Source organism: Dermochelys coriacea, chromosome 2 (assembly GCF_009764565.3).
Source record: "Dermochelys coriacea isolate rDerCor1 chromosome 2, rDerCor1.pri.v4, whole genome shotgun sequence".
Taxonomy (NCBI): domain Eukaryota; kingdom Metazoa; phylum Chordata; order Testudines; family Dermochelyidae; genus Dermochelys; species Dermochelys coriacea.
Window position 1 is genome coordinate 168,970,142 of NC_050069.1, and position 22,869 is coordinate 168,993,010.

The 22,869-nt window shown below is 40.9% G+C and overlaps 1 long non-coding RNA gene across 1 annotated transcript; it reads left to right on the plus strand.

Moving 5' to 3' along the window:
- Window positions 1-480: 480 nt before the first annotated feature.
- Window positions 481-16,265, plus strand: LOC122458865. Its single transcript, XR_006279165.1, has 2 exons — window positions 481-650; window positions 16,033-16,265. It is a non-coding gene; the product is annotated as an uncharacterized LOC122458865 (long non-coding RNA).
- The last annotated feature ends 6,604 nt before the right edge of the window (window positions 16,266-22,869 follow it).

A 22,869-nucleotide genomic window follows, 5' to 3' on the forward strand; every position in this document is an offset into this window, starting at 1 on the left:
GTATAGTAGCATGTACATGCCTCCTTTATAAATTTCCCATTCCTTTATGATAACCAATATGTTATCAGTATTTTCATTTCAAATTTTTCAGGTGTTATTTCTAACTTTTAAAGCATTTTAAATTTAAACATTGTTATCTGTGGAGGTTTCAATAAAAGAAATTAATATATCTTAATTGAATATACGTAACTGTTTTTACAGTGAGCTTTGGTTGAGATATATTAAATATATAGCTCTGTTCTGTTCACTCCCTCTGAAGCACCTGGCACCGGTTACTGTTGGCCGACAAGATACTGGGCTGTAAGGATTTCTGGGGAGCCTATTTGAGCAGAAGACTTCAGGGAGCCTTACAGTATACCTCCCACTGGGTCCCCCCTCCAGCCCATCTATCAGAGCTGAATAAAAGAAACCACCAGACGGATATGAACTCACAACATTTTATTTACTAAAGGAGAAGGAAGGAAGGGGAGGGGGATGGATTAAGGACACTGGAGCTTGAAATATAAGCATACACATGCACACAGACACACTCAATAAAGCAAAGATGTTTTTTCTACCTCCTTCAGGTACTGCCAGTGGTGAGGCTGCAGAATCCAGACTGGTGAGATCAGTGATGGACACCAGCGATGGATCACAGGTGCGTAAGACAGGTAAGTAACCCTATCAGACCCACCCTATCCCTCGCTACGTCGTTTATGGGTTAGCGTCAGATCTAACTAACCAGATCTAGTGCGAGAGTGCACGTCTGCTTCCCAATAGAAAATAACTTATAAACCCCAAGATGACAACTTCAGTGAGTGGCTACTGCAGGCCAGTAGCCAATGTGGAAAGTGTACCACATCAGAGAGAGCTTTTAAACACCAGAGCCCCAAAGACTCCAGAGCTCAAGAGCCCCTGGCCCCCCTTTCATTTGTCTATATAGAAACGGGTTACTTAGCAACAACTGATTCCCGCTCTTTTCACTTTCCTGCCTTTTGCCCAGAATAGGAGAACAAGAAACTGTCACAACATGGAGGTCACCTTGTTCTTATCCAGACCAAGATGGCCACCTAACAAACAATGCCCTAAAAATCCAACTGGGTGTGTGCCTTCCCCAAGAATTTGGCAGAGCTGTAATTAACAGGGCTAGATGGACCATTGGTCTGATTCAGAATGGCTGCTCTTGTGTACTGTTGATTTTAAAATTTGAAAAATACTTAACCAACTTTTAAATATACTGTTAAAAAGTCAGTCCAACAGGGCTAATACTGAACACAGCTGAAGCAGAAAAATATGGTAATTTTTAACTTTGTTCCAAATTTTTTAAATTACTAAAGACATTGATCAGAAAAGTTTAAACATTGTATATAATAATGGATTATTTCTCTATTGTATTTCATTTGTTTAATTTTTATCATATAAACATTGCCATAACAATATAGCTATTTTACCTATAAAATGCTAATTAGTATTTATCTTATTGTAATTGTTCAACAGTCACCATTGTAAGCGGAAACCTAAACAATAACTTCAAAAATGATGCTGTTTCCCGGTTTTTGAGTTATGTGAAATCTACCAGTTGTTTCATTTCTTTATTTCAGTAATTTACAGGAAGAATGTCAGCATCATATTGTTCCTTTGTTTTGCTAAACTCAATGCTCAGTGAAAGGGACCAACTAAATAATAAACTGGAGCATCACAAGAATGAACAAATGCAGTAAACATTTCTCTACAGAGCTCTGCCTGAGCACCTGGGTCATAGCCTGCAAAGACCTATGTTATTGCCAGCAAGGGCCTTTCATTGCAATGAGATTTGAGGGCGTTCAGTGCTCCATCGCAGCTTCAGGCCCAAATAGCACACCTCTAATTTGAGGGGTATTTGAAAAGTCAATCAGTGAATTTCAAGGCATGCTATAAATCAGGATGATTTGTTCAGAACAAAGAGTACTTGATCTCAAAGCATTTTACAAAGAGGTTTATCCCAGCTTTACAGAAGGGGAAACTAAGACTCAAGTAAAATGCTCAAAGTCACCCAGCATGCTACTGGCAGAAATGGGAATAGAATTCGAACTCAGGTCTCCTGAGTCCCAGTCTAGTGCTTTTTCTACTAGGTGACGCTGCCTTCATAAAGCATATTTAAGAAACAAATGTATATACTGCCATGAATCCTTTAGTTTATTAACTACCAGAATATTTGTTTTCTGTATTAGCTTTTTTTATTTCAACTTCAGAGAACCTAGAAGATTTTCACATGTGGAGTTCAATGTGCTGCCACCCTTTCTGTAGCTGTTTCACTCACACACAGAGACTCATCGTTTGTCTGGTCTTGCTATTATCATACATGTGTCTCAGTACTGTGCTGGCTCACTTGAAACAAGAAGAGGTAGGAATGGTTGCTGAAATGGGAGTTGTGGGTGTTGAACAGCTCCGAAAATCAAGCCATAGTTGCCCATAATAATATCTAGTTTTTATATAGTGCTTTTCATCAGTAGATCTCAAGGTGCTTTACAAAAGATGGGGAAACTGATGCACAGAGATTGGGTTAAAGTTGAAGTGCCCTAATAAGATACTATTTTTAAAAAGTTAGCCTGCTGTGCAGATCATTGTCTGTCCAAAATCATTTATTAACATTTTATTTTATGAAAACAATGAACTAATCATTCATAAGTCCTGGTGTATGTCCTGACTACATTAGTGACCACCTCAATGTAAAGCCATTCCTGCTGTGATCAGCTGAAATTCTTGAATTCACTGCATGCATATTGCCAACTCTCTTTTGATTTTATTGTGAGTCTCATGATATGTAGTGTTTTTCTAAAAGCCCCAGTTCCTGCAGTCATATTAGTTTGAGAATCTCTTTTTAATTTTACAAAATCTCATCCTCATGGTTGTGGAGGAAAAGGTTAAAAACCTGATCCCCATGCAGTCCAATGGCTCAAATCAAAATGAACTCCAAATGTATTACTTTTAAAATCTCTCATTTTTTAGTATTTGACTCAATCTTTGAATGCTTTGGGATACTGCCATATCTCAGATCAAACAGTAGGGGGTTGATGGCACAACATAAAGTTAAGGGCTGTCAACCCTGGCACTACTTCCCTTCTCCTTGGGCTATCCAGAGCTTGGATTCATCAAGCTATAGGGCCTGGTACAAGACCTATTTCTTTGCTTTTGAGACCTTCCATGAGTGGGTGGGTTGATCTAGCAGGGGATTGTAGAGGAGAAAATCATTTACAATGGATGATGATTTTTGTAGATATTGTGTGTACTGAAAGAGGTGACTTTCTTTAGGGTGAACTGGGGAGTTTGTATCAATATGAATCTATTCGAACTTCTGTATGTGTTTTTTATATAATAGGTCAATTTATCAATAGCTTTGGATAGGTGCTCAATAAATATAAATGAGTAAAACTTCAAATTCTTTTCCAGCCACATATTCTGGCTAAGGTAAAGGTGGATGAATTTGTATTGAAACTCATAGCTAAATAATTTAGATTGTATATCATTCACAGTGGTGTCTTAGTTATGCTGGAAATGTTAACAATGAAATCAATTCAAACATTTTTATCTAGTCTTTGTGTGTTTAGCCTATATAGCTGAACTTAGTCTCGTAGATGCCTTCATGACACGTGGAATGCTCAGAACGCTAGTCATTATTTCCAGTGCCATTGCTGTTGGTGCTTTTCGGCTTCAGTGAGGTAATAGCTCCTGTTCTGTGTGCAGCTAATCTAATTTTCCATAGCTATCTTATTGTGATCCTATTTAATCTTTTTTTATTCTTAGAGGATCAAAAAGGTCAACATTGGAGAACAATGTAAAGCATCTAGAGAATCTCAGATACATTCAGTAGAGGGTATAGATAATGCTCAAAACTGGCATGATTCAACAACAAAAAATGCGGTAAGAGAAGCACCCACAGCTCTGACCTGCGCAGTGGCCATCGATCTGCTGGGGATTGCCAGAGCACAGGCATGCACTTGCTATATTTCTCCTTCCCTTGGGAATGTCCTTGACATGCTTCCTACTCCAGGAAGGGTTGGCATATGAGTCAGGTATCCTGACTCAGTCACTGAGGGATTTCCCTACACCCCGTCAAGGTTCCTTCCCCACTCTGAACGCTAGGGTACAGATGTGGGGACTTGCATGAAAACCTCCTAAGCTTACTTTTACCAGCTTAGGTTAAAACTTCCCCAAGGTACAAACTATTTTACCTTTTGCCCTTGGACTTCCACTGCCACCACCAAACGTCTAACCAGGTTTTTTTATTAGGAAAGAGCCATTTGGAAATGTCTTTCCCCCAAAATGCTCACCAAAACCTTGCCCCCCCCCTTCCTAAGGAAGGTTTGGTTTAAAAAAAAAACACCTCACCAATTTGCATAGGTGAACACAGACCCAAACCCTTGGATCTTAAGAACAAGGAAAAAGCAATCAGGTTCTTAAAAGGATAATTTTAATAGAAGAAAAAAGTAAAAGAATCACCTCTGTAAAATCAGGATGGTAAATACCTTACAGGGTAATTAGATTCAAAACGTAGAGAATCCCTCTAGGCAAAACCTTAAGTTACAAAAAGACACAAACAGGAATATCCATTCCATTCAGCACAGCTTATTTTTTCAGCCATTTAAAGAAATCATAATCTAACACATCTAGCTAGATTACTTACTAAGTTCTAAGACTCCATTCCTGTTTTGTCCCCGGCAAAAGCCTCACCCAGACAGACAGACCCTTTGTTTCCCGCCCCCCAGCTTTGAAAGTGTCTTGTCTCCTCATTGGTCATTGTGGTCAGGTGCCAGCAAGGTTATCCTAGCTTCTTAACCCTTTACAGGTGAAAGGGTTTTTCCTCTGGCCAAGAGGGATTTTAAAGGTGTTTACCCTTCCCTTTTATATTTATGACAACCCCCCTGCCCCCCAGTGGTCAACTAGTTACATGCCATGTTGCCAGTTTAGTCATTGGTTGGAAATTGAAAATTGAAATTGAAACATTAATACACACTTTAAAAGCACATACAATATATGATAAAATACTTGTACCTGAAAAAGCAGAATAGGTTTGAAAAGTATGAACAAAGACTAGCTTTCTCGTTTTTGTTTTTTTTTTTGACAATGTTGCCACATTCATTTTGGTGATGTTGGTCAACCTTATAATTTCAAATTATGATTTGTAAGCAAGGTCTGAATGAGCTCTCCCTTGAGAGCTAGTGATGAGCCAGGGCATGGGGAGGAAAATCTTCAGGACCAGACTGTATGCTCATGAACATACCTACTGTGCCTAGGTATCCAGCAGACAGAGCTGTGCTGCCCAAGTGATCAAGTTTGGTTGGTGTTGGGTCACAAATAACTTTGATATTGAATGTGGGGGTAATGAAATGTTATCCTTACGTATGAGTAAAGGGCAGCAGATTTGTGTTTAGCCTGGTCCTGAGTGAGGGCATCACTCTCGGGGCTTAATTTGTGCCAGGGCTGAGCCCCCATACCTCTAGGCTTAGCAGTTCATAGCCCCAGGACCTTTTGGGCTTGCCACATTAGTGATGCATATAAAAAGCTAGCTTGAGCTGTGGCACCTTTCATTACAAATTAAGCACTGGTCACCCTCAGCTGAACTACACTCCCTAAGTAAGGGGTTTGGATGCTAGATCCCAGTGGAGGTGGGGGAGACAGCTGTTTTGCTTCATGGTGTGGGCTCTGCCTAAGTCATTTGACCTGCCCTTCTCTCCTGTTTAGAGAGAGTGCTGATTAGGTTCCATAGAGTCTTTTGTTTTGTTAAGTGACCACTAGAACTGAAATCACTGATAATCAGGTCTAAGTACTTAGATCTGCTGCAGGACAGAGTTTGTGTGCAAGAGACAGCTCAGCCTGCGCTAGCAGTCAGGTTTCCTCACTGAGAGGTGGGTGGAACCTCAAGAGACCAGCTCACAGAGGTCACGGTGGCAGCAGTAATTAATGGCGCCATCTGCGACGGAGTGGTGAAGTGGACAGTGGCACGATGAACATCGGCCAGAGTGAGCGGCTGGAACAAGTGGCTGAAAGAACGAGGAAAGTGCCTTCTGCCCTCCTACCCCCGAGGGTGCAAGGTGAACTTTCAGAAAAGTGCCTCTGAACTCTGGGTCTTCACTGACCAAGGACAACAAATATGAGTGGGATGAGGTGGAGGGATAAAGGAGGGGCACATTAAAGGAATTTTTTTTTGTTGACTGTATTTTAGTGACTTTGTTCTAGAATGCTAGATTTGTGTTTGGAAAATTTATATAAATATACATTTCCTAGTAGGTCAAGATTTTTAAAAGGCACTATTTGCCAAGGTAGTTATCTCGCATTGTCACCATCCTGGGGAGTTTCTATATTAAATATTTTTATGTTTAATTTTTACATAAGAACGGCCATACTGGGTCAGTCCAATGGCTCATAAATCCCAGTATCCTGTCTTCCAACACTGGCCAATGACAAGTGCTTCAAAGAGAATAAACAGAAGAGGTAATGAATTGATCCATCTCCTGTCATCTACTCCCAGCTTCTGGCAAACAAAGGCTAAGGACACTTACAACATGGGGTTGTATCCCTGCCCATCCTGGCTAATAGTCATTGATGGACCAATCCTCCATTAACTTATCTAGTTCTGTTTTGAACCCTGTTATATTTTTGGCCTTCATAATATTCCCTGCCAAAAAGTTCCACAGTTGACTGTGCATTGTGTGAAGAAGTATGTCCTTTTATTTGTTTTAAACCTGTTGCCAGTTTAGTTCATTGAGTGACCCCTGGTTCTTGTGATGTATATGAAGGAGTGAATAAAGTAGTGTTATTTACTCCTTCATATTTCGCTACACCAGTCAAGACTTTGTGAACCTCTATCCTATCCCCTCTAAGTCATCTCTTTTCCAAGCTAAAAAGTCCCAGTCTTTTTAATCTCTCCTCATAGGGTATCTGTTTCATACCCTTAATAATTTCAGTTGCTCTTCTTTGTACCTTTTTCAATTTCAATATCCTTTTTGAGATGGGGTGACCAGAACTGCATGTAGTGTTCAAGATGTGGGAATACCATGGATTTATACAGTAAAAATTGAGGCACTTGGTTTGCCAGATCTAGCAGCAAAGTCAATGCTAACGACCTACATGAAAAGATTGGATTTTACAGTAACTGGCAATCTTAGAAGTACTTAATGAGGCTGTTGAGAAGGCTGGAGACACAAACGCAGTTTACACAAACAAACATGGCTGTGGTATCATACTTTCTATTTAAGCAAAAGACACCACACACTACAAACTGGAGGCAGTGGCGTATTAACGCCTAGGCTAACTAGGCCTAGGGCAGCAAATTTATAATAGCAGCCAGAGGTGACTGCTTCCCCCTGCACTGGTTTGCACCCTCTGTCACTGGCCCTGCTCTAACTCCAACCATTCCCTGCCCCGGCCCCACCACCTCTCCTGAGCACGCTGCATTTCCCCCATCCTTCACGAAGCTGTTTCGCACACAAGTACTGGCATGGAGAAGCAGGACTTGGTGGTGCGCTCAGTGGAGGAGGCGGAGTCAGAGTGGAGGTGAGCTGGGGCGGGGGGGTGGCAATTATTTCAGGGCCTATGGGCAGCAAAATCATTAATCTGCCACTGACTGGAATCCAATGTTAAATCCACTGTCACTTGTTAATGCTGAAGCTGGACACTGGTTCCAAACAAGACCAGCACATGCTGAATATCTTTCTGCAAGACACTCTGACTGGTTAGATGCATGAAGTACAACAGTGAAAGACTCAGCAGTTGAAAAAGTGAAGAACTCTCACCATATTCAAAAAATGTGCATACACGGCTGATGATGCTCATTTGCATCGGTGAATGCAGGTACTAGGTCATTGTGGCTATCTTCATGTTAATAGTAGGCCAATAGATGCATTTCTAGATCTTCAGGTTATAGAAGACGGATTGACTGCATCTGTGATAACCCACATCTTAAAGTTTTAAATGCTTGTAAATTGAACCCCAAACAGATGGCTACTTATGCATTTGATGGAGCTGCAAATTTCTCTGGAAGATATAGTGGAGTACAAGCTTTGCTCAGAGAAAAGTGTAACCCTAATCTCTCCTATACACACCTGGAAAACCTGCTGGCTTTCTCATGAGTGATCCTTGGCTATTATCTTAAAATTACTGCAACTGTTATTGGCTTTGGAAAGTACCTACCTAGATGGGGTGGATCTAAGTAGTGAAGCTGGTGGACTACTTTTGCTACTAAGTTTAGAGAAGACTATCGCCATTCTTTCTTGTAAGTCTATTGATAAAACTACTTGGGTCATTAAACAGTGCCATCCAGGCATCTCCTACTGTTTGTAGCAGATCTTGGACCAGCAATAGAAGCTACACTTGGATCAATTAGAGAGATCCATTGAAAACATACTGAAGAAGCAAAGGCTTCGTTCTAGGAGTTGGCTAATGAAGGCACTTGCATTGAATCCTTACTTGAAAAGTGCAAGAACTGTTTGTTAAGCTAGCTGAAAAAGTACACAGATCTTACAAATCTACAATGGCTACTTCTGGATTTTACTCAACCTCTACATAGCTTTTACAGATGCCTATCTTATAAAACACTGACCACTAAATGGAGTTAGGCACTATCAGCAATGGGGCTGGCATGTGATCAGGACAGACTAGAGAATTAGAACACAGAGTGGAATGTCATATAGTGACCAAAATGAAATTTGACTACAACTTTATCATCACTAGTGGTTTGACCCAATCTTTGTGCTATGTTTCCTGGGGTGAAAGGAGTAGGAATTCATCTCGTGTTACTCCCAGTCACAACAGCTACAGTTGAACATTCTTTTTCCTCATTGAATAGAATTTTGTGTTTTTTTTTGCTGGATCATGAATATCTCTTGAAGGACTGGAAGTACCAGACACATGAAAAGCCTTCAAAGATGAATGTGCTGCATTCAAGAAGTTCAAGAGTTGTGCAAAATTACAAGAAGAAACCAAGAAGACTGTAGATGTAGTGCTTCATAGTAGGCTTGTGTAGCTAACTTTAATTTGTGTGATAGATTTAACTTCTGTTTTAACATCAACAAAATGGTGGTGATGAAACATTTTTAGTTTTTATTGTGGTGCCATGCAACCCACCTTCACCTGCCTGGTCTCACCCCCCCCAGTAAATTTGAACCCTCCCTAATTTCAAATCCTGGGGAAAACACAGATTTCCCCTACCTTAGGGAAATCATCATTTGGGGAAATCTGCTGACTTTCTGGTCTGGAGAGCTGCTGAATCAGGCTCAGTACTGAACCTTGAATTTTTGCTACAGTCAAATGGCAGAACACAAACCATGGTAGCAACATCAAAACACATTTCAGCGAGGAACAACCAGCAGGAGAAACTAAACTTGTAGAGTTGTTTTCACTTATTTTACTGGGAAAAAATCTAGATCCAATTGCTTTTCACCAGTTTCAGTGGTGATTTTGTTTATATGGTAATTTTCAAATGCAAAGGACAATATATTTTGCTCACTGCATTTCCTGAAATTGCCCCTGTCGCCACAGTGAGAAATCCATCTTATTTAGCTTTTATGTGTAAATGTGCAATGCAGCTCATCATCAAAATGTTTTATTAGCTGAGGAGCCTATTTCTGAATCTTCCTTACCATGGCAAAATTTCGACCACAGGGAAAAGAAACATGCAAGAAGAAATGAGGTATGTAGGGATAGCCAAAACCACATGCAGTTAATTATCTGGTTTCTTTTGTTTTTATTGACCTTCTTCCTCTGTTGGATCTTTAAATGTTTAGTCTTGCATGGATTTCTACTCTAGTTTTTGTTCTTTTGGAATAGTGGTTCTAAATGGTATAATATTTGCTCTGGTTAATGTTACTGAGGTAATATATACATTAGTCCTCTTTTTCCCATACAATGTAACGTTTTTTGTTAAATCAGTCTGTTTTCAGTGTATAGTACTTTGGGTCTGTATAGTCTTCATGGTCTCTGCACCAATAGATCTTATCTTTCCTGCCCAGACTGGTCATGTCAGTGACTTGAAAGAGAAAACGTATTTTCAGCTTCTAAGGATATTCACATGCATACAGACAAAATGCATTGCTAATAAAGCTAATTGTATTATGTCATTGGTAGAACATATGAAGGGTTCATGTCCATTATCTTAAATATTTTTGTATTCCAAATGAGCAGTGTTTAATGGTAGTTTAGGAAACTACTAAAAATTAAACATGTTGCAATAGGGCTTGATGGGAGATGTGTCATAAAGGCTGAGCTTGCCTATGGGGAATTGGTGTGCCCAAAATCCATTGGCTTTCAATAGGAGTTGGACACCTAACTTCCCTTAGTTCTTTTGAAAATGACACCAAAATTGCTTTTTATCTGTAGGTTGCCAGTTGATATCTAGTTCTAATCAAAAGTGATTGCCACCTGATGGCTTTTACAGTCACCTAAGAGAAATGAGTTGGAGCTCTCAGCCCAGTTCCTTGGGGACAAATGTCCACATCAATTGAACAAAACACACACCACCATATTTGACACTAACAAGCATCCTTGATCTCGGTCTCAGATGAGACACAGTTACTGAATGGACATGGAAAATGAATTCCCTTCTTGTCCTCAGAGATGCTCCCACCAGGTCGTGGCTGAGGTACATTGACAGGTGTGGTGTGGCGGTGCCCCACCCCCAGGCCAAATTGGGCTACAGCAGACCAGAGCAGCTGCACAGACAGGCAGCCAATCAGGGCCAGGCTAGGCCTTATATAAAGGCTGCTCAGGCAAGAGACAGGCAGTCTCTCCCAGGCCTTCAGAGGGTGAAGGAGATAGCACCAAGGACAGCACAGTACTGGGCGGGCAGGAGCAGAAGGGAACTCCAACCTGGTACCTGCCAGGCTGCAGGCCCTGAGGAAAGTGCCTAGGTGGTGCAAAGGGGCTGAAGGGGAAATGGCCGATGGAGAGAGACAGACAAAGGGAGAGAAGGAGGGCAGGCAGGAAGGCAGAGTAGAGGGCGGGTCTGGGTTCCCCCCCTTGCACTTACACCCGGCCGTTAAGAGTGGCCATCATGGACTGCACCAGACCCCTGCCAAAAGGGTTAGACTTTGGGGGGGGGGGTGTTGGCCACTGCGGCTGGGACAAAGCAGAAAGACTACTTTTAACCTTTTTCCCCCTCCCCCTCACACTAGAAGGGAGTGAGCATGGACTAGGGGGCACTGCTGGAGGACAGTGTCCTAAAAAGGACCCCATGAGAAGGGAGCAACGTGGGTCCAGACACCACTGGAGGGCAAGAGATGGATGGGACAACACTGGCGGAGAGTGCTCCACATGGACTGAGCTAATTCCCAGAGGTACCAACGGGAGGCGCGGCAGTGGTGAGACCCAACCCCGTCACACAGGGCAATACCGGAAAGCTTACGTTTCTGCTACCCAGGCTGTAATTCAGGGGTAGTCAATTATTTTTTGTCAAGGAATAGTCAAGGTCCAGACTCCAGAGAAAATATAAGTGAATAAAAAGATTTTGGGATTTGTTCAAAAGTGTCTGGCAGTCTGGATTTGACCTATGACTGCCTATTAACTACCCCTATTGTAATTGTGCTGCATATGCAGATGATTTTGGTCCCTAGTGCTTTTGTTCTAGGATCTTTCATAAAGGCCCTAGTTCAGCAAAACACCTGTGCAGATGCAATGACTTTTACAGACTATATACAGACCCGAAGTACTACACTTGTGCAGATGCAATGACTTTAAGTGCTTTGTGCTCTAAATATGGAAAATGAAAAGTGCAGTAAGACTACTGAGATTTTTTTCAGTGTTGTGTATCATTGTGTTGCACAAAGATAAAGAACACACTGAAATGCATAGAAAGTGTGCTAATCACAGCCTTTGAAAGATTAGCAAAGATACAATGGGCCAATATATCCTAAGGTGTATCTTCATTGGCCTTACTCCAGAAGTGAATCTGTCCCAAAATATGAATGCACAGCCAAGGTACTGAAATCCATCATCCTGCATGTAATTGTGCATTTTTTACAGCCTGGTATTCTGGACTTCTTTAGGCAAAGCAGTAACTCTGGAAACTACAGTGAGAGGAATAAGAAAAAAGAAAAGGAGTACTTGTGGCACCTTAGAGACTAACAAATGTATTAGAGCATATGCTTTCGTGAGCTACAGCTCACTTCATCGGATGCACGAAAGCTTATGCTGTAATACATTTGTTAGTCTCTAAGGTGCCACAAGTACTCCTTTTCTTTTTGCGAATACAGACTAACTCGGCTGCTACTCTGAAACCTGTCATTATGCAAGGAATAAGAAAGAAAGCCTTTGTTCCTCTGACAGGAGCCCCAGTGGGTTTGAAGATGGTAGCTCCTGTGATAACAAACCCACTCCAAAAGAAAGCCATGATCTCTGCTCTAACTACTCATGAGCTTTTATATGCATATTCTCTCACTAGTTGATCAGAATAAGCTTTTTTTTTTCCAATAATTACAAGGTAGAAAACCAGCCTAGAACTAAACTCATGGTATAAAACCTTCAAAACAGTCTTGTTAGTCAAATGGATTTTTTTCCCACTTGCTAGTAAATACTTAGTATATGTAGTCTAAGCAGGTATCTCTCATTGTTCTGCTATTTTGAGCACACCAACCTGTTTGAGCTACTAGTCTTCCATGGACACAAAGTATTACCACTCTGGTGGAGTTGCATGGCTCAGGTCACCTGGGTTCTGATTTATTTTGGCTTGTGTGTCAGTAACAGGACTGCTGGGGCTGACTTAAGAAGCAAAGTATTTTAAACCTTTTGATAGTTTCTGAATCAGTCAATAAATGGACGGGCAAAGCAGCTCCTGGGGATATTTTTTTCCCCCTGCTTGGCTTCATTTGCCTTCACATCTCAGTTCTAAGGGTGTGATTCTGATCTCATGGAGACGGGTTTTACAGTGTTGTAAATCCATTGGCTTCACTGGAGTTATTCAGAATCTCAGCTAGTATGAAGTAAGAATTAGGCATTCTGTTTACTTCTGCTAATGTACTCTAGTGTTACTCTTGCTAAACCTTCTTAAGACTGCATCTATGCTGGAAATTTTAAGCACTCTTCCCACTCTTGGTCTACAGGTAGTAGTGGAGGAGATGCTAAAGTTAGGCTGTGTCATCTAGCCTTGCTTGGAATCAGCTGAAAAGATTTCAGTTTAGTGTTCTATCAACAGGATAGTATAGCCCCACCTAGTACTGCACTGTCACCCTGGTCTAAGATCCCAAATCCAAGTGTGTAATTTGAACTGGTGGCCTACAGTACCAGAGGCATATGTGCTACCAACTGAAACATTTAGTATAATCAAAAATTAAAGTTGAAGACTGTACTTGTGAAAGCTATAAACATTAGAACTTTTTTCACTTTGCACAGATTTGGTCCTGCAGATTTGCTCCTGGAACATTCTGTGGCTCCATTCATTTTTCTTCTGTACTGTGTGCTGCATTTTCATTATCTGGCCACTTGTAGTAAAATACTCTATTAATTATTGGATAACAGAGGTGATTAATACCAGGAGTCTGTCTCGTAATTGCCCATGGTGCCATGGACTGTAACATTATTATTTAGTATTTCTATTGTGGTAATGTCCACTGGCCACAATTTGGGATCAGGGTTCCATATATCATTAAATATAGGATCTAAATATAGCATTTGCATTCCATTTTTCTTGAAATAGCAATTACATGCACATAGAAGAATCTTGGTATAAAACTGGGCATGTAAACTCAGTAATAAAAGGAAGGTCCATTGAGATGGACCTGATATATCAGGAAAGAGAAGGCCATCTGAGTAGGGACGGTTCTGGGATGTTTTAGTAAATCCTTGTGGAATATAAGGAAGCTATAGAGAAAGCATGGAGGGCATGATAGTGATGGGAAGAAAACTGAGGAGGTAAAGAGTCCCAAAACATCAGGGAAGGGAGGGAGGTCTCGGTGGAGAAGGGTGGAATTCCATGAAGGAAGTGGGCAGGGCCCCTGTTCTGGGCAAGAGATTCAGGGGAAAGGAGGGATTGAGATTAGATTCTAAATCCAGTTAATCCCAAATGCTCCTAGCAAACCAAAGACTTTTCTAGCACAGGAGATCACAGCACTCCTGTCTCCCTTCACTGCCAGTGCTGTCTCCTGCTATGGCAAACCCACCACTCTAAAACGGTAGTGCCCATTCCCATGGGTCCTTGGATGTAAACTTCATGGGGCTATGGACCCATTCCCTTCAGGGCACAGATCTTTGTATTCTCCTTTAATCCACTCTGGGAAGGGAAATGCCAAAGGCATTTGGAAAGCCAGAGAGGCCCTTCAAAGTGGGAAGGGAAGCAGAGGAAAGCAAACTTAGTTTGGAAAATGTGATACGGAAAATGACTTTAGTTTTGGAGATGATTTTTGCCTGGGTTGTCTAGACAATCATGCCTCTTTTAGGTAGAATGAATGTATTTAAAAAAATCTATATTAAAACTCTAAACTCCATCTCTTCTAGATATTTATCATTGCATTGGTAGTGGCATGGAGAAATAGAGGCCATAGTAACTTTTTCGCAGAGGCATTACATGATGCCACTAAGCATCTTGTCTCAGAAACAGATCATGTTCCAGAGAATTATGTTTCGCATTCCTATCTCTGCTTTTATGATCCTGCCATTGAATTTGAAAAAATAAGAGTTGCAGTCCCCCCATTTTGGCTGCTGGGAAGATTTTAGTTGGTAGGAATTGGTAAATGAAGTGGCTTTTGAAGGTTACCTGCAGTATTTATTTATTGTGTTATTTATTTATAAATAAAAATATATATAGTACTTATTCTCATCCATAAAGCTACCACATTTATGTTTAGAAATGCATAAAATTCCCTTCTTTCATGCCCTCGTACCATCTCCACCACCTTTGTTCCAGAATGAGAAAGCGGGAGGAAGAAAAATATTTTTCGGTTTCCAAAACTGAAACAGAATGACATTTTAAGCTGAAACAGGCTCATTTTTAAGTCACTTTGAAATGCAATAACTTCATTTTGAAAACACCCCAAAAAACCTCCTAAAATTGATTTTTTTTCCTATACAAATATTCATAGGCAAAATGGGGGTTGTCTGACCAACTCTAGCGCAAAAAATACTAATATATAGATTACATGCTACATTACCCCTAAGAGCACCACAGATCTCTAGTGCTCTTTACTGAGTGCTCTTTTGCCTGTTCTCCCTACCTTACAGCAGGAGCTTTCTGCCTTCACTGTTACATTCTTCTCTCTCTCCTCAACAGAATGAGACTCTCCCATCTCCTTAGTCCTCCTCTATACACTCTGGAAACCACCAAAACATGCACATCTCCCTACCAGTGAGCTTGACTGCCTCTTGTTGTCCTCCCACTCTCTATGGCCCCACATCCCCACTCTGGCATCCTGTTAGGTCTGTGGCCATTTTTCCATGCCCTTCACACTGGGAATTCTAGTTATCTTCCTTTTCGGTCTCCTTCCTTGTATGAGGGATAGGTCAGGAAACAACAGCAGAGGTAGGCAAGTCACTCTGGGAAGTTAGGCCGGAGTAGGCCAGTCAGATTGAGCTGATCGCTTCCAAGGGTTCCAACCTGACTCACCTTCCAGCTTTCGGAAACCCTCCTTGATCCCCAGCAGAAATCCTAAGTAATGGCCACTTCCCAAGATAATGTTGATAAGCCTGTGCCATAGGGGTTAATACAATGATATGGCTAAGTGGATTTGTTTTTGTTTGTTTGGTATAAAAATCAGGAAATTCTAAGTTACAATTCCCACAACCACCATAACTCAAAACTAATGCACACTGGAAACAGAAACATCTTTCAATGCGTCTCTAGGTTAAGGCTTGTTTTAAAGTCTTAAAACTTGTAAAATAGACCCATATTAATGTACTGCACAAGAATGTCTGTTTTAACAGGGTCAATAAAATGTGGCTTAACAATGTGTCTTAGCCAATCATTTAAAAAATCATTGCAATATGAAATGTATGAATTGTTGCTGGTGACTCGCTTGCTATTAAAATGTTCGTTAGCTCTGTGTTGCTTGTTGGGCACATGCTGAAAATTGACCAGATGGCGTTCTCTTCCAGATTCTTGCTGCCCATCAGAGAGCATGGTACTCACAGCTGGTTTGCCCTGCTTCATCTACACAGAAGCAGAGGACAGAATAAAAAAAATAAACTCTCCATCATCATCAGACACTTGGGTAAGAGTAAAATATCTTCTTTTTACTTGCCCTATGATCTGTTGCTGTGGTAGATACCCCAGCCCAGGTAATGCTGACTAGTGTCTTTATATAAATAAAAATATTACCCTTCTCTTCTCTGAGTATGTTAAACTTACTGTTATTTTGAAAAGATTACTAGAGTTCTATGCTGAGAACTCTTATTGACTTATTGTGAAGAATCAGGCCCAAGCAAACACTCAGGCCAAGATCTTTAAAAATGTGCCTAATTTTCTAAGTCTGTATTTAGAAACCTGAACAAGTGGCCTGCAGAATATCCTACTGCAGTCAATGGGAACTGTTGAATATGCAGCACTTTTTATAATTATGCTGAGTAATTAGATATCTAAATGTGGACTCAGAACCCTGACTTTTATACTAAGCATGCAACTGCCCTCAGGACAGCCTGAAGTTCCTGTATCTGTAGACCACCCTGATCACTGAGCAAAGATTTATTTTTGCCCTAATCCTACTTAGCAATATTTCTTATCAATCTCTGCTTTATATTATTTTTGTCAGCAAAGGCAGCAGCTTATCTAAGGACTTCAAGTTATAATGGCTACAGCTCAGGAGAAATCCTACGCTAAGTCCCCACCTAGATATGGTTGTACTAAGACAGTTCTTTAAACACTGTCAGCTGGTTTATGGCACTCAGTCCTACACAGGAGAGAGAATGTGGCAAGAAAAAAAGTGATATTACTCTGATGTCCACAGTTACAACACATTTCTCCATGAGACAATGCAAATACAAGTAGGGAGTTGAATTTTCTTGCACTTCCCATAATCTGTGGATTAAAGAGAAGACTGTCATATTCTCCTATTGAAGATGTTTTGTATATAATGCATTGAAGAAATGTTTGTTTTTTAAACAAACCTTGTCTTGTAAAAGGAACTTCCTTCTGAAGGCTGGGGATCTGAATAACTTCCTAGGCCATCAGGAGATACCATGCAATACAACACTGCATGCTGCCTTTTATTTGAGAGTAGTGCATAGGAAATATCTTGTAGGATTGGCTAAACATTTTCAGTCAAAATTGTTTTTCGAACAAGTGGGTTTTCAGTTAAATGCAAAAAATCTTTTTTATTTAGAAAAAAGAACTGAAATATTTTTTTAGATATCCCACTGTGATGCCTCACGGGAGTTGTAATTTAGCTGCTTATGTCCCCTTTCTTCTCTATGGGATAGGGTTGACTTCCCAATTGACCTATTACTCATGTACTACAACCGGGTACTCTTTAATGCAACACCTCCCTGCAGCACGAGAGTAGACCGTGATTAAGGTGACCAGATGTCCCGTATTTAAGACCTCCTGCAGGTGTCCTGACTTTTTCTTAAACGGGCAAACTGTCCCATATTTTTTCTCTTCCCCTGCCCCCATCAGTACTGGTGGGTCCTGCTGCTGGCCGGATTCCTGCTTGCCAGCCACCTGCCCACCAGCATGGGGGGGGCAGTGGGGTGAGTGTGCAAGGCTGATGGTACAGCAAAGATGCAGTGTGTGTAGGGCCAGCTGCTCCCCATGCTGGTCTTCAGCGCAGCCCCTGCTGCGTGCCAGCTCTTGGCCAGCAGGGCCTCCTGTCCCATTTCCAACTGGCCTTGGCTATGCGCTGCGGTGGTTGGTGAGTGCAGCTCTCTGCCACCTCTCTGGCCGGGAGAAGCGGGAAAGAAGAAAAGTAGCTCTGCAAAGACTTGGGCCAGGTCATTCCTTCCCCCATCATCCTCCCCTGCAGCTGGAAGCAGCTCCCGTCCCTTCCCTCCCGCACAGTGCCGAAAGGTGGCTGCTGGCCACATTCTGGTATGAATCCTGGCAGAAATCTGGGGGAGGTGATATGTGATCCCACGTGCCCTCCATGTGTTGCCTCGGGAAGACGCGGCTCCAGGTACCAGAAGAGGTTGATCCGTCCCAGTGGCCCAGCCAGGCATGGAGAGCAGAGAGGGTCAGGTCAGTCGGTCATCTCCCCTGTGTGAGAGAGGTGTACAGGCTTGTGTGTGAGTGTCACCCCTCCCCATGTGAACCCTAAGGCCTTAAAGATAAGAAAGTAAATAAAAATTCAACTGCGCAGTATTTCTTTAATTGGCTCAGTCAACTTGATATTAATTTGAACATTTGTACTGCATAGTTCTGACTGATTGCTGTTGAACTTGCTTGAATATGAGTAATTTTACCAGGTGTCCGGTATTCAGCATTGGGAAATATGGTCACCCTAACCATGATGCTCCATCGGAGATTAAATCCAACTAGGGAGCCTTGCCTATAGATGCGAATGGGAGTATGAGAACTGAATTACAACTTCCATGAAACATTAGAGCAGCATTTCCAAATGGATATATTTTGGTTTTTTACTTTTCGCTGTTGAAATTTGAAAGTTGAATTTTTCCTCAGAAAATAAGCCCGTTTTCCAACCAGCTTTAGTAGTACATTTTAAGAACACTTCTAGGGCTGGCCCACACTAGAAACCTCCTCACCATCCACAACCCAGTGAGACAGTGACTAAGCATGGTAACAGACAATGACTTAGAGTAATGCTGTTAGGACATAAGGTTAACACTGAGAAAAATTGGCAACACAATCTAATCTGCCATATTGGTTCTGGCTGTGTAAGTTAGACCAGAAATAGGAGTATATTTTTACAGTATCTGCCCTGGACTGACATTTAGAAGCACTACCATTTAATCAATTTCTCCATGCTTTAGAATGCATAGGACTATGTTCAAATATCATTGAATTTAGCTGCTTATTTGAGAAAGCAAAATTCAACTGTGAAACTATAAATGCTTAAAATCCTCCATCTATATCTAGGAAGATGTTGACCCACATCCTCTGGTTCGGCTCTGAGCGGTGTTCAGAGCAAGTTCAGAGAGAGGATGGAGTAAAAGTTACATTAAGTTACCTTTCTGAATTCCTGGGGCAGGGGTCATTGTACAATGCCCAGTCCTCCAGCACAAGAGAGAACACTTTGTTCTGTCCAGCCCACAATGGACATTCCAGCAGCTGTGGATCAGCCTGGCACACAGGTGCCTCTGTCATGCCTCCATGGTGAGAAGCCATGGAGAAGTTAGAATCAAAACTGATGTAGTTTACACAGTTCTCTTTTGTTGTTGTTTTGTTTTCTCCTAGGTGCACTTAAACTTATTTCTGAATTGGGCCCTTTGTGTCTGACCCCCAGCCAGTCTTATATCTTTGGACCATCTCATGTTCCATTATTAACTCTCTGAACTGTGTCCTCCAGAAGACTAGGCAGGCCTGTGGTCAGTAATGAGCTCAGATCACTAGAGTTTTCTAGTTCTGACAGCTATCTTTACTCCTTCACCTTTCTTGAGTTTAATTCTTTATTCTAGTTGTCCATCCCACTGGCATGAATCTTCCTCAGAAATTAGTTCTGCAAATTATCCAAAATGCTACCTGTCACTTTAAATGCTTGCCCATGTTCCATATTCATGAAATATCATTAGAAATAAATCAAGTTCCAGTTGCAAGTCTAGGACCTGCTTTTCAAGCAGCTTTAGAGGATGAACACTCCTGGCAATCAGAAGTACAGAAACTATCAATTATTCAGTATAGTTAAATATAAAATCTTTAGAATGGTCTTGGCTGCTCATGAGTGACTTCAGTGTAGTTTCAGAGAGTATAAAAAGTTTATTCTGGAAATCCTAGCATCAGGTATCTTGCTTTGCATGCAAGACATTTTGGCCAACTCCTAAGTTAAATCATACGATTAGTGGTTTGGGCTGAAGTTCATAGGAAAAAATAAAGGCTGATGTATCCATATAATGGCTAAATAACCATGTCTAGCAAGCTGAATTCATTTGGAACTTTATGACTGACTTAAAAAGACTGTCTTACTTGAATGTAGTGTTTGATGATAATAAAACATTATTAAATCAAGTTCACATTGTTTATAAACATTCTCAATCGAGCATTGTATATTTTTGGCTCCCAGTTTACATTTATAGACTCAAATCCTGCAGTCCTACTCCATTAATATTCAGACAAAACTTGCACAGAAATTACAGGGTGAAATCCTGACCCCACTGAAGTCAATGGCAAAATTCCCATTGACTTCAATAGGCCTATGATTTCACTTAAAGTGAACTGATAATCAGAACAAACCTGAACTATACATGTTTCTTTTTAATTGATGCATATGTATGTGTGCTGTACATTTTATAACTGTATTTTAAATATTCATTTTATTCTGTAACTTGATTCCTCTTAAAGGTAATTAAGTGAAAAAATGCCATGGCAGTACAGTATTTAAAAAATTGATAAAAAGAAAAGGAGTACTTGTGGCACCTTAGAGACTAACAAATTTATTTGAGCATAAGCTTTTGTGAGCTACAGTTCACTTCACGAAAGCTTATGCTCAAATAAATTTTAGTCTCTAAGGTGCCACAAATACTCCTTTTTCTTTTTGCGACTACAGACATGAGGTCCCTTCCGCCCCTGATATTCTATGATCATATTACTACTACTATGATTTACAACACGGCTGCTACTCTGAAACCTAAAAAATTGATGTAACTGTTCATAACTGAACCAGTAGATGGTGCTAGAGGGCAGAGGAAATCTACTACTATTAATTGTCATAGCAAAGCTCAGTTGTCTTAGTTTGAGGAAATCAAAGCAACTAAGAACAAAATTCCTTTCATACCTTTTGTCAATTTATTTTTGCTCTCCTCTTTCATGAATGAGACTTTTCAAATGAGTAGTCTGGCAGATACTTAATTTGTACTGGAACCTTTTGATGCATACAAAAGAAATATTGCCTTCACACAGGCTTCCTATGTGGGCTTGAGCAGGTTACCTGGCCTCTCTGTGCCTTAGTTCCCCATCTATAAAATGGGGATAATAGGATTTCCCTACATCCCAAGGGTGTTTTGAGGATAAATCTATTACAGATTGTGAGGCTTTGAGAGACTATGGTGATGTAGTCAATAAAAGTACCTAAAATGGATGGATGGACAAAAGAATTCCTGACTCCAAACACCTGACCATGTGAATAGCTTTACTTACGTGAGTGACCTATTGAATAGTCAGTGGATCTAGTCACATGGTCATTTGTAGGATAGAATCATAAGTTATTGACTTAAATTTCTCTTGGGGTGAGGTCTGATTTGTTTGTTTATGGAATAAAAAATAGTTTATGGAATAAAAAAACATTGAATATAGATTCATTATCTCTCTGATCCTGTGAAATATATGATTAAAAGTAGGTTACAAAAGTAGATTATGGCAAGCTGCATGTGTATTGCCGTTTGTCAAAGAAATATATACAGGCCTCCCACCCACTTTCTGGCACCAAATAATTTACTGGGCACCTAGGTTGACCTCTCCTAGGTTTAAAGATCATACTGGGCAAGCTTGGTTTTAACACTGCATTTATAATATATGTAGGTCATACTCGGGGGAGCGGAGGGGTAGAATTGGACTGGAAAATCATTCCTCAATGAGAAGGGCCCAGACTAGTGCATGAAGGATGTTCTTATGTTTTCAGAGATCTAATGATCTGCCACAAATGGCAACCATAGAAGGAAATATCCTACCCACAATATCTGCAAGCGAAAAGTAAGTTGAGTTATTCAACAAAGGGAAGTCAACAGGTATATAAAAGGAATACATGGGAATGTCAGAGCACATTCAAACCTTTTGTATTTCAAAAAGAAAAGGAGTATTTGTGACACCTTAGAGACTAACCAATTTATTTGAGCATAAGCTTTTGTGAGCTACAGCTCACTTCATTGGATGCAAGCTGTAGCTCATGAAAGCTTATGCTCAAATAAATTGGTTAGTCTCTAAGGTGTCACAAGTACTTTTTTTTTTTTTCTTTTTGCGGATACAGACTAACACAGCTGCTACTCTGAAACCTTTTGTATTTCAAGTTACTCAACCCCAGATGGGCTCTTCTACCTCTCTAAACAAACTGTGAAAACCGTTTTTTTCAAACTGTCTTTTGTTTCCCTCAGAATAATTGGCAGAATTTGTAATTGCAACAGCAACCTTAGGTACTACTGTAATTTTTATGAGGCTTATGCTACACATCCAAGAATGCAGAAGCAATAACCACCTCAACAGATTATCTTTATTTTTGTGAAACCATATGCAAGTAGTTGTACATAGGTCTGAAACTTTAGTGAGACTCAAGATTCCCTGCTTAAAAAGGGGTGCAAATAACTTAAAGGACTTACCAGTACTCCGGAGTCCTAAATAAGGGGGTGGGGCCTTAACCAGAAGGGGTGGGCCTTGACCAGAAGGGGCAAGGCCTTCAAAACCTGGGGCTCCTGGCCACCGCCACTGCTACCCTGGGGCTCTGGCAGTGGGGCTCTGATGGTGATTTAAAGGGCCCGGGCCTCTGGACACTGCTGGGAGCCTCAGGTCCTTTAAATCGAGGGCGTGGGGAAGCTACCCCCTCCCAGTATGGTCGGCTGTGTACCGACTCTTGCTGGTATTCCATGCTGTACTGTACCGGCTTACTTTCACCTCTGTGCTTAACGTACAAATAGACCAGATCCTCAGGTAGTGTGAATTGGCATAACCCCACTGAAATCAACAGAATTGTGCCAATGTTTTTCATGCATCCAAAATGGGGGGGGGGGGAAGGGTTGGCTTGTCCAATGATTCAGGAGCCCTGTTTATTGCCCTCTTTGGTCAATATTTATTTGAAAAGCTGAAAATAAATCAAGGTTCTCAATAAGGAAATTTAAATC